This window comes from Rana temporaria, chromosome 3 (genome assembly GCF_905171775.1).
Source record: "Rana temporaria chromosome 3, aRanTem1.1, whole genome shotgun sequence".
In the NCBI taxonomy this organism is placed as follows: domain Eukaryota; kingdom Metazoa; phylum Chordata; class Amphibia; order Anura; family Ranidae; genus Rana; species Rana temporaria.
The window spans coordinates 164,760,213-164,773,530 of record NC_053491.1 but is presented as its reverse complement, the minus strand read 5'-3'; positions in this window follow the sequence as shown (position 1 = coordinate 164,773,530).

Here is a 13,318-nt window from a genome sequence, read left to right as displayed (position 1 = left end):
AATAATGTAATCAAATCAAAATCACTGAAATTTGCTCAGTTGCAGAATTGTCGCTGTCATTACTTTTATTTTTTTATGACGGATTTCCCCACAAATCGCTAACGCTTAATTCTGCAAGTGGTTATAATTTATTATCGCTGTTTTCTAGCTGCTCTAAAATCACTTTTGACATAAAGGGACACTTTTGGTTGCTATGGACAATCTCCAGTTTGCAGGCACAAATTTTTTTTTTTATTATATAAAATGACATGCAGGACACATGGCAGACCACTAGGGACAAGGGGGGTGTGTATTTTTTTACATACAGTACTGTAATCTATAAGATTACAGTATACTGTATGTAATGTGTTTGTTTACTTTTTTGAATTTGGCGCCGGTCTCCGCCCCCGTGCGTCGTAACGTCGCAGGGAACGGAGATCGGCGGCACGCAGGCACTGTGTGAATCAAATGGAGGACGCCGCTCACTCACACAGTGGGGATGCATCGCTGGATCCAGGGACAAGGTAAGTACAGTAACCTGCCTGGAAAAGGTAAGCCAGCGCGCGCTGCAGGCTCTGCACAGCTACCCCGAGCGTAATTTGGGGTTACCGATAATTGCATAGAAAATCCACCCCGAGTCACGCTCGGGGATACCGCTAAGGAGGTTAAATATTGTTGTCTCCTTTCCCAACCACCATTGTCCCTAGTTCCATAGACTTCCTTTATTTATTTTTAGTGTCCCCCCCCCTAAAAAAACAGAGACTGCAGTGCTGCTCAGATGATCCCTACCACACACACTGTCCCAGAATAACCTGCTTCATGTTTAGCAAGCCTGTTGCCTTAGGTCATAACCTTTATTCCTCCCTCTTAAAGACCTCTGTGTGAGGAGATCAGCTCCCTATGCCTTCCTCTATTACACATATTGCTTGCAGTTCACTTCTTCCCTGAACATACTGCCTGCTGTCATACTCTCTGCCCTCCTTTTCAATGTCTCAATAAAAGTAGAAATCATGTGTGTACAGTGGAATAAACTCTTCCTCATTCTCCAATGCCAGACAAAAGGAAAACACTCCATCTTGTCAGGGCTTTTTTTCTCAGAGAATAGGTGCAGGAACTCCCTCCTTCTTCACCTCTTGTGTCCACCCCCTACCCACCTCCAAGCACCATTCATTAGTTTCACCCCCTACCTACCTCTGAGCACCATTTCTTGGTTCCACCTCCGAGGCACCATTCTTTGGTTTCACCTCCGAGGCACCATTCTTTGGTTCCACCTCCGAGGCACCATTCTTTGGTTCTACCCCCTCCCCACTTTCAAGCACCATTTCTTTTCTCCACCCCCTACCCACCTCCGAGCACCATTCCTTTTCTCCACCCCCTACCCACCTCTGAGCACTATTCCTTGGTTCCAACCCCTACCCACCTCCGAGCACTATCTATTGGTTCCACCTCCAAGCACCATTCATTGGTTTCAACCCCTACCCACCTCCGAGCACCGTTTCTTGGTTCCACCCCCTACCCTACCTCCGAGCACCATTACATACATTCAGAGCTGGAGGTGCCGGAACTGCGTTCCCCCGCGTTCCTGCTGAAAAAAAGCCCTGCACCTTGTGAAGAATACCTGAACCTTAAATTGGGCAGGAACTCATGTTGGCAAATCCCAAAAAAGCTAGATTATCAATAATCCCTCCAAGACATCGATTTTCAGATGTAGATATTTCAGATAAATGCAAATAACTCAGAAGGAAGACACAAAGATCCCCAATAGTGAAACTCTGCTTTATAAACTTGTTAAAAAATAAACAGCGTGGGCAGTGGGCACTCACATATAAAAAAGTGCATACTGGAAATTTCAACCACGTCAGGCATCAAATCAATGTACTTATTACGTGTCATCCAATGCTTCCAATTCTTCACTATGCTCCCTATTTTCCAGTCATATTGCAGGCAAGTAATAACAAATCCAAAGTTTCTCTAAACTACTCAATGGAATCTTCCTAGTCAGACATAAAAGAGAACTGGTTAGGGGCTCTGCGGCTGCTAGTTCTGCATGAACAAATATCAAAGATATGGAAATAGAAAAACAGCTGGAAAATCTCCTCGGGGGGAAACAAGGCCTATATTCATAAATAGATCTGACATATTAGTAGAATCGAATCCACAGATTAGAGCTAATTATACGGCTCTTCGCCAAAGCTGGTATTTCAGATGACAATTACCTGCAAATTAATACTTTATGCTATCTTAATCTGTAGTCATCCATCAAAGAAGGACCCATTTATTATACAAATAAAAGGTGTAAAATGGAGATGCTGCAAGATGTGCAATTATCTTGGAAATTGTGCATAGTGCAAGTAAAAGAGGAAACACAAACACATAGAGCAACATTATCATCTAAACACAATACAGTCAAAAAGATGGCTTTAACACACATTAGATGGCAGTTCTCATGTATCAGAATCTGTCTTGTACGCTCATCTTTACTGGTACGATGGTTCAAAACACTGCTTACATGTTCAATCTAGCCACTATAGACAGGGCCGCATTTGCTCTCCCTGCCGCCCCAAGGCCAGGTTCCACAATGCACCCCCTCCCTGCCAACCGAACCCCCCCCCCCCCCCAAATCAACGGAGAATGGGCAGCACGGTTAGTTCAATTTTATTTTTATTTTTTTTACTTTTTTATCACTTTTTTTTTGTAGCTTGTCGCTTACTTTTTTTAAATTTTTGTATAATTTTATTATTATTTTTATTATTCTTTAAATTTTTATTTTATTAATTTAATTATTATTTCTTATTATTAAAGTTTTATCAATTTTTTTCACTTAACTTTTTGCTATCACACAGGAGAAAACAATTCCCTGTGTGATAGCAATTGGAGGTGACATGTTCTCTTTATTGACCCTGTCACCTCCAAAACAGGAGTCCTAGCACTGTGCTAGAACTCCTGTCACAGCTGAGATGGGAAGAGCACAGCTCTCCCCTCTCACTGTGTACATGGACAGCAGGGAGAGGAGACAGACTCGGTGGCCGGGGGGAGGATGGAGTCCCAAAGACAGAGCCAGCAAAGAGAGGTATGTGGGGTGGGGGGAGAGGGGAGGACGGACGGGAGCACACATTTTACAAGTGATTTTGGCGACATCGCCGCAATCACTTGTTAACGAGCGAGCGGATTCCCCCATAACTTACCGCCCTTAACTGTATGTTCCGGGCGTCGGGGGACTCCATGCCACTGCCGCCCCTTGGAGCCCTGCCGCCCCAAGGCCTGGCCTCAGTGGCCTTGTGGGAAATCCGGGCCTGACTATAGAGTGCTTACTTGCTCCTCACCCCCGAGTGACCTGTGGTCACTTGTAGGGCCCAATGGGATACCACCATCTTTGCCACAGGGATTTAAAGGAAAGCAATCTGTGTTGAATTCCTATTCCCCTGTGATGTGCATCACGTAATAAGGAAGAGTCCCATCTCAGTAATGAAGAATATTACTTCCTAATTAGGGCAGCGATATCACACATGATGTTGTGAGCTAAATTATCCCTTTCGTTTTTTTCCCTCAGACTAGAGTCTAAATTTCATTGCAGGAGTTTTCACTTCAACTGCCTCGTACACGCCACCATTTTTCTCGGCAGGTAAAAAAATGACTTTTTTCCCCGACGTGATTCCTCTCCAGTCTGACTTGCTTACGCACATTCATGCAAAAAATGTCCGACCAAAGCGCAGTGACGTACAACACGTACGACGGGACTATAAAGGGGAAGTTCCTTTCAAATGCTGCCACCCTTTGGGCCAGTGGCGTAGCGTGGGGGGTGCCAGGGGGGGCGCCGCCCTGGCCGCAAAATTTAGAGGGGGGCTGTCACAAGTGTGGAAAGGAGGGAGCACCAACAACAGATGGAGCCGAAAAAAGGTTAATACTGCCCACAATGCACCTCTGCAGAGGCGCATTGCTGGTGGTATTACCGCGATGTCCCATTGTTTTCAATGAGAAGGAGCGGTATACACACTGCTCCAAAGATGCTGCTTACCAGAATTCTAAACCGAGATTTCATCTTCCCTCGATGTTCCATCTTGTGAGGAGAAAATTCATGTCTGTAGGCAGGAGGGATGCCATGGGAAGGGGACAGAGGGACTACATCTCCCAGCAATCTCTGTCCGCATGGGGAACTACAACTCCCAGCATGCACTGTGTATGTAATGGGGCTTCAGCTCCCAGCCTGGAATAAGATGTTACAGGACTCTATGTCCCAGCATGATTATTTCTATAGATGTACTACAGGTCCCAGCAATCTCTACATACCCCAGCCTGCTCCCCTCCCCCTTGTCAGGGGTTATTTCACCCCACACTCCTCTCCCACCAAGGGTGGTGGGTCCCCTCCCCCCAGCATAAGGGTGGGCCAGTTGGGCCTGCGGGGAGGGGTAAAGGGCGGTGGGAGATGAGTGGGGTGGTGGGACTGGGGGGGTGCAATCCCCCATGAGGAGGGGGAGGGCAGCAGGCTGGGATATGTAGAGATCACTGGTACCTGTAATATCTCCATAGAAAAAATCATGCTTATTCCAGGCTGAGAGCTGAACCCCCACTACTTACACAGTGCATGCTGGGAGTTGTAGTTCCGCATGTAGACAGAGATTGCTGGGAGTTGTAGTTCCCTTACAGCCTGAGCAGAGGCGGCAGATTACACAGACACGTCGTGACCCACCTGTAGTCTGGACAATGGCTCCTCCCTCTGGAGCTCTGTGTGGGGGATTGTCCCTCCTCCCCCGCTCTCCACACACCGACACCCACATCTCCACTCACTTACCACCGAGGGTGGGGCTCCAATTGCCCACCCTCCCTCACACACAGGGCTGATCCAGCAAATATTCGATTGCCTCTCGGGGGATCAGGAAGGAATTTTTTCCCCAGCTGGAGCACATTGGATCATGCTTTGCTGGGGTTTTTCGCCTTCCTCTGGATCAACTGCCTCACAACCCAATACACCCACTCATCTACCACCAAGAGGGGACGCTACCACACTGGGTAAGGGGTGAGTGTGGCCAGTGGAACTTCCCCCCCAAGTTTCATCTGCCCTCACTCCCCTACGCCCAGCATACTGGTAATACCACCTACCCTCACCTATATGCACTCATCTACCACCAAGAGGGGACGCTACCACCCTGAGTATAGGGTGAGTGTGGCCAGTGGAACTTCCCCCCAAGTTTCATCTGCCCTCACTCCCCCACGCCCAGCGTAACGGTACTACCCCCTGGCCCCACCTATATGCACTTATCTACCACCAAGAGGGGACGCTACTACCCTGAGTATAGGGTGAGTGTGGCCAGTGGAACTTCCCCCCAAGTTTCATCTGTCCACACTCCCCCACACCCAGCGTAATGGTACTACCCCCTGGCCCCACCTATATGCACTCATCTACCACCAAGAGGGTCCAGAGAAAATGGGGTGCCTTGCAGATAAGTTGGGCTACATGCCCAGGTAAAAACAGGACTAACATTTATTTACTAACACACTGATCAACATACAATGACTGGCATGCACTGACCTACACTAACAGATGACGTCCAGATGTACATAAACTGACCGCTCCATGCTTTAGATAGATGCACACAGACAGACAACCAAATTAGGAGAGAGTAGATCGCATAACACAGATTATAGGATGAGGCCTACTACAAACATACATCCAACATTAGAAAAAGGATGACTAGCATCCAGTAGGGTAGCTTAGTGTAGTTAGTGTAGGTCCTGCCCTAGAAGAGTCTACCTTGCCGTGGTGGGCAGGCTTGGAATCTCTTGGTCAACAGTGTGCCAGCAAACGGGCGAGAGGATCACTAGATCTTCACTTCTGGCCAATTGATTTTACCAAAGGACTCTTGGTTTAATCAGAGTCTATATAGTTGGAAAAGGAAAAAATGTGTATAGGTCCTGGGCTGGACTGGGACAGAAATTTGGCCCTAGACTTCATCCAGACCAGCCCACTTTAATTTTAAGTGTCCCCCTTGCATCAGAGTCCCCCTTACATCAGTGTCCCCCCATCAGAGCCCCCCTTGCATCAGAGAGTCCCCCTTGCATCAGAGCCCCCCTTGTATCAGAGTATCCCCCATCAGAGTCTCCCTTGCATCAGAGAGTCCCCCTTGCATCAGAGTCCCCCTTACATCAGTGTCCCCCCATCAGAGCCACCCTTGCATCAGAGAGTCCCCCTTGCATCAGAGCCCACCTTGTATCAGAGTATCCCCCATCAGAGTCTCCCTTGCATCAGAGTATCCCCCATCAGAGTTTTTCTTGCATCAGAGTGTCCCCCATCAGAGTCCCCCTTGCATCAGAGTGTCCCCCCCTTGCATCAGAGATCCCCCTTGCATTAGTGTTCCCCTTCAGTGTCCCCCCTTGCATCAGAGATTCCCCTCTTACATCAGAGTGCCCCCCTTGCATCAAAGTGTCCCCCCTTGCATCAGAGTCTCCCCCCTTGCACCAGAGAGCCCCCTTTGCATTAGAGTGTCCCCCCTTGCATCAGATTGTTCCCCCTTGCATCAGAGTGCCCCCCTTGCATCAGAGTGTCCCCCCTTGCATCAGTGTCCCCCCTTGTACCAGAGAGCCCCCTTTGCATTAGAGTGTCCCCCCTTACATCAGAGTGTTCCCCCTTGCATCAGAGTGCCCCCTTACATTAGAGTGTCCCCCCTTGCATCAGTGTCCCCCCTTGTACCAGAGAGCCCCCTTTGACTGTTCTGCCTAGTAACAGGACAGTGATCTACTGCTCCCTGTGATCGGGAGCAGTGATCAGTGTTGTGTCACTGGTAGCCCATCCTCCACACAGTTAGAATCACTCCCCAGGACACACTTAACCCCCTTCCCTGCCAGTGTCATTTACACAGTAATCAGTGCATTTTTATAGCACTGATAGCTGTATAAATGACAATGGTCCCAAAATAGTGTCAAAAGTGTCCGATGTGTCCGCCATAATGTCGCAGTCACAATAAGAAAAACAAAATTTAAAAAAATCGCTGATCGCCGCCATTACTAGTAAAAAAAAAACATTATTAATAAAAATGCCATAAAACTATCCCCTATTTTGTAGACGCTATAACTTTTGTGCAAAAATCAACATACGCTTATTGCAATTATTTTTTTTACCAAATTTTTTTTTACTAGTAATGGCGGCAATCAGCGACTCTCTGCCCATCACTGCCACCTCACATCCTGTCAAGTCTCACTCTCCGGCCCCCTGGCTACTACTGGGTGGGGAGCGGAGGAAGATCACTCCACCAGGCAAAGCAAGGAGATAAACAGGCAGGCGGCAGGCCGGGACTTGAGCCAAGGCAGAAGAACATGCGAGCGGAGCTGAACGGGCACCCGAAACTGAAGAAATATTCCCTCCGCTCCGACCAGCACATGATCATCAGAAAGGGGCACAGATAATGAAAAAAATACCCCCCCACCTAAGCTAGTAGGAGCTGGGGGGGGGGGAGTAATTCAGTTTTTATTTTTTATTCTGCACTAGCTGTCTTGGAAATTGCCCTAGCCCCTGTTCAAATCCAATTCGGGGACAAAACTGGGGACAGACTTGGTCCGGGGACAGTGTCCTCAATCCGGGGACTGTCCCCTGAAACTGGGGATGACTGGTAACCCTAATTTATTATGGACTTCCATACCCTGACAACTAAGCTTAAAGGGTAACATGCAAACCCAAAACGTATCCAGCAGCTCCTCCGGGGGTAGTGCTACATATGTATTACAGGCATTTATATAGGGAAGATAATTTACACAGCACTGTACATACTGTGCATTCCCATCACATCTGCCTACTTGTGGATCCGATTGGATAGCAGTTGGTTGTGTTTACATCCAAACGCCCATAGAGGAGAGCAGAGTGTCTGTGTCCGCTCTGCATAAGCGGAGCGGACACAGACCGGCCATCCAACTGCTCGGCCAATCAGGGGTCAGGTCCCCCGCCTACCAAGCCCCTATGTGAAAGGGGCCTTAAAGTGTTACTAAACCCACAACAGTAAAATCATACCTTCCAACTTTCTGAGATGGGAATGAGGGACACCTATTAGCAAAAGAAGTATAACTTCCATGTATATATAACTTCTTACAGACTTCACAGTACTCCCCCTGACAATGCTTTCTTTTGCTTTTCTCAACAGAAGAAAGGCTCTCTCTTTGTTCAGGCATCATACAGGGTCAGCCTATACTTTCTGGACTGAGATGACCGCTGAGACCGCTGAGATAACACAATGAGAATCCTGGTGCCTGTGCAGTTCTTGGCTGGGTTCACAAATGTCTGAAACTGATCAGCCCTGTGCTGCAGATTCTCAAGTCATGACTTGCTACAACCTCACAGTGTTCCAGTCTGTCTATTGGGGGAGAGGAGAGAAGGGAGGTGCTTCCCTTGCCTATAGCAGAATGATGACATAATATACCATTTGACATCATATGTCACTAACTGGAGCTCAAGTATGGGTTGTTTAAGCAGATCTTCCCCCTGTACAAATCATTAGTAAGACCTCATCTGGAATACGCAGTTCAGTTTTGGGCGCCAGTTCTCAAAAAGGATATCAGGGAACTGGAGAAAGTGCAGAGAAGGGCAAAGAAACTGATAAGAGACATGGAGGAGCTCACGAGGAAAGATTACCGGAACTGAATTTGTTCTCTCATGAGAAGAGGGGGTTATGGGGGGGATATGATCAACATGTAGAAATACATAAGTGGTGAACTTGGTGTTGAGTTATTCCCTTTAAGGTCATCACTGAGGACAAGGGGGCACTCTTTACGTCTAGAAGAAAAGAAAATTCATCTCCAAATACAGAAAGGTTTCTTCACAGTAAAAGCTGTGAAAATGTGGAATAGACTCCCTCCAGAGGTGGATCTGACCAGCTCAGTAGATTGCTTAAAAAAGGCCTGAATTCTTTCATAGATACAGTACTGGCCGGGATTCAGAGAGATTGGCGTACCTTTAGTTAGGCGCAGCGCATCTCATATGCGCTACGCCGTTGTAACATTGAGAGGCAAGTACAGTATTCAGAAAGCACTTGCTCCCATATGTGCGCCGGCGTAACGTAAATGGGCCGGCGTAAGCCCGCGTAATTCAAAGTAGGCAAGTAGTGGGCGTGTTGTATTAAAATGAATCGTGGCCCCATGTAAATGAAGCGCCGAACGGCGAATGCGCACGCATGCTCAGAAAGACGTCGAATTTACTCCATAACATACGCCGGCTCAATGCCTGTGACGTGAACGTAACCTACGCCCAGCCCCATTCATGTACGACTTACGTAAACAACATAAAATGCGACGCTTGTTCCGACGTCCATACCTTTGCATTACCTATGCCTCATATAGCAGGGGTAACTATACACCGGACGTAAGCCTTACGTAAACGGCGTAGCTAAATGCGATGGGCGCAAGTACGTTCGTGAATCGGCGTATCTAGGTCATTTGCATATTCGACGCGTAAATCTACAGAAAGGGCCCCTAGGTCGTTTGCATATTCGCCTCGTAAATCTACAGAAAGGCAGCCAGCGTAAATATGCACCCAAGATACGACGGCGTAGGAGACTTACGTCGGACGTATCTTGGCCAAATTCAGGTGTATCTGCTTTCCTGAATAAGATAAGATACGACGGCGCACATTTGGACTTACGACAGAGTATCTGGAGATTCGCCGTCGTAAGTCCTTTCTGAATCCGGGCCACAATATATAACTGGATACTAATATTTATAGATAAAGTTGATCCCGGTAATATCCGATTGCCTCTAGGGGGGTCAGGAAGGATTTTTCCCCCCATGCTGGAGGAAATTGGATTATGCTATAATGTTTTTTTTTTGCCTTCCTCTGAATCAACTGTAGGCAGTGCCGATCCTGACCTCCCTGGGGCCCTAAGTAGAATGACATGTCACATTAAAGTTGGGGGTGGGGGTTGGGGTGGAGCGTTGCCGAAAATTATAATGTCACATTAAACACTTAAGACCCGGACCAATATGCAGGTTAACCACTTAAGGACCGCCTCCTGCACATTTACGTCGGCAGAATGGCACGGCTGGGCACAGGCACGTACCTATACGTCCCCTCAATATTGTCCGATGTATCCACCATAATGCCGCAGTCACGAATAAATCGCTGATCGCCGCCATTAGTAGTAAAAAGAAAAATATTAATAAAAATGCCATAAAACTATCCCCTATTTTGTAAACGCTATAAATTTTGCGCAAACCAATCGTTATACGCTTATTTAGAATTTTTTTTACCAAAAATATGTACAAGAATACGTATCGGCCTAAACTGAGGAAAAAATATGTTTTTGTTATATCTTTTTTGGGGGATATTTATTATAGCAAAAAGTAAAAAATATTGATTTTTTTTTCAAAATTGTCGCTCTATTTTTGTTTATAGCGCAAAAAATAAAAACCGCAGAGGTGACCAAATACCACCAAAAGAAAGCTCTATTTGTGGGGAAAAAAGGACCCCAATTTTGTTTGGGAGCCACATCGCACGCGACGTTATGACGTCACGCCCGGTACCCGGAAGTAAACAAAGCCCCAATCGTGGCTGTCGGCATGTGATCGGTGATTTCTTTTTCACCGATTTCATGCTTGTAAGCCTGGAGGAGAGATGTGGGGTCTTATTGACCCCACATCTCTCCATAAAGAGGACCTTTTACACAGATTCCTATTACAAGGGATGTTTACATTCCTTGTAATAGGAATAAAAGTGATCCAAATTTTATTTACTTTTTTAAAAGTGTAAAAAAAAGTAAAATAAAAAAAAAAATAACGCCCCTGTCCCCGTTATCTCGTGCGCAGAAGCGAACATGCATGCATGCAAGTCCCGCCCACATATGTAAAGTCGTTCAAACCCCACATGTGAGGTATCGTCGCGTGCGTTAGAGCGTGTGCAACAATTCTAGCACTAGACCTCCTCTGTAACTTGAAAATAGTAACCTGTAAAAAATGTTAAAGCGTCACCTATGGAGATTTTTAAGTACCGAAGTTTGGCGCCATTCCATGAGTGTGCGCAATTTTAAAGCGTGACATGTTAGGTATCTATTTACTCGGCATGACTTCATCTTTTACGTAATACAAAAAAATGGGCTAACTTTACTGTTTTGTTATTTTTTAATTCATGAAACCGTTTTTTTTTTCCCCCAAAAAATTTGTTTGAAAAATTATTGCGCAAATACCGTGCGAGAAAAAAAGTTGCAATGACCGCCATTTTATTCCCTAGGGTGTCTGCTAAAAAAATATATATAATGTTTGGGGGTTCTGATTAATTTTCTAGCAAAAAAGTTGTGATTTTTACATGGAGAGAAGTGCCAAAATAGGCCCGGTGGACAAGTGGTTAATGGCAATCCTGAAAACATGACCCGTTGGGGTATAGAGCTGTGTTTCTCATCTCCAGTCCTCAAGGCGCCCCAACAGGTCATGTTTTCAGCATTTCCATTAAGGGCTGGAGATGAGAAACACGGCTCTATACCCCAACAGGTCATGTTTTCAAGATTTCCATTAAGGACTAGAATGCATAGAATGAGAAACACGGCTCTATATCCTAACAGGTCATGTTTTCAGGATTTCCATTATTTTGCACAGGTGATTTAATCAGTCAAACTTCCGTTTTGTCTCAGGGAAATCCTGAAAACATGACCTGTCAGAATATAGAGCCATGTTTCTCGATCTAGTCTTTAATGGAAATCCTGAAAACATGACCTGTTGGGGTATAGAGCCGTGTTTCTCATCTCCAGTCCTCTAGGCTATGTTAACAGATCATGTTTTCAGGATTTCCCTGAGATGAAACAGCAGTGTAACTGATTAAATCACCAGTGCAAAATGATGGAAATCTTGAAAACCTGACCTGTTGGGGTATAGAGCCGTGTTTCTCATCTCCAGGCCATGTTTTCAGCATTTCCATTAAGGATTAGAATGATGAACACAGCTCCTTTCCCAACAGGCCATGTTTTAAGGATTTCCCTGAGATGAAACGGCAGTTTAATGAATCAATTCACCTGTGCAAAATAATGGAAATCCTGAAAACATGACCTGTTGGGGTATAGAGCCGTGTTTATCATTTTAGTCCTTAATGGAAATGCTGAAAATATGACCTGTTAACATGGCCTGAGGACTGGAGATGAGAAACACAACTCTATACCCCAACAGGTCATGTTTTCAAGATTTCCATTATTTTGCACAGGTGATTAAATCAGTTACACTTCCGTTTCATCTCAGGGAAATCCTGAAAACATGACCTGTTAGGATATAGAGCTGTGTTTCTCATTCTAGTCCTTAACCACTTGTCCACTGGAGGACGTCATATGACGTCCTCCACTTTGTGCGGGGATATCTGAATGATGGGTGCAGCTACAGGCATCATTCAGATATCGCCGTCTTCAGCCGCCGATTCTGTGCACGATAAGAACGTCATGTTTACAGGATTTCCCTGAGATGAAATGGCAGTTTAACTGATTTAATCACCTGTGCAAAATAATGGAAATCCTGAAAACATGACAGAGGACCGCCAGCCTGAGGACACCGCCCCTCTAAGGGGTGGGGAGAGGGTAGATGGGCGGGGGGACGAGGAAGCCGCACCCAGAGTGCAACCTATTCCTCAACAGGAATCTACAAAGGATGAGGTGATTGGTAAGTATTATAATGTAAGCACTATAGGGCATTGTAATACTATATACATTGGGGGTCACTGCTATATACACAGACACTCACATATCTACTATATAGGAGGGACTGAGAGATTTCTTCCCAAGTCTTGCTTTGTTTATAGAACAGATAATGAAGGCAAATCTCTCCATTGGGACCCTTATAGGCAGTATAGGGAATACTGACACATGGATTGCAATTAACAGCAGAATATGTCAGTTGGCTGACTCTGCAGATGACCGTTGGGCAGCCAATCAGATTGAAGGTGTCAGGTGTGAGGTGACAGGTATCAGGTGTGAAGGAGATGCACAGATCTGACAGGCAACCCAATTGTAAAGTAAAGGATTGCACATGACAGACTGACAGAGCTGCTGCCCCATCACCACCATCCCCATCATTGTCACTGGGAGTAGTCACATGGATAGTTGTGTTCTGGGCTCTGTATGGGGGCTGCAGGAGGAGATTGTTTCTATTTTATCATATAGTGTCCAGAGTATAACTGCCCACAGGACTCACCCCCCTGCTCCTGGTCTTTATCACCAAGATCTCAGCGCACTCAGAGATCACATTAGGATTTCTATCTCTAGGTGGCCACAAAGTATAAATATCGTTCAAGGTTTACATCCATTTTATATGTCCATAGATTCTGTGTAGCATCAATAAATGAAGTGTAAATAGCAGGAATAAAAATAATTGCTTTATTTTTTCTCCCCAGAAG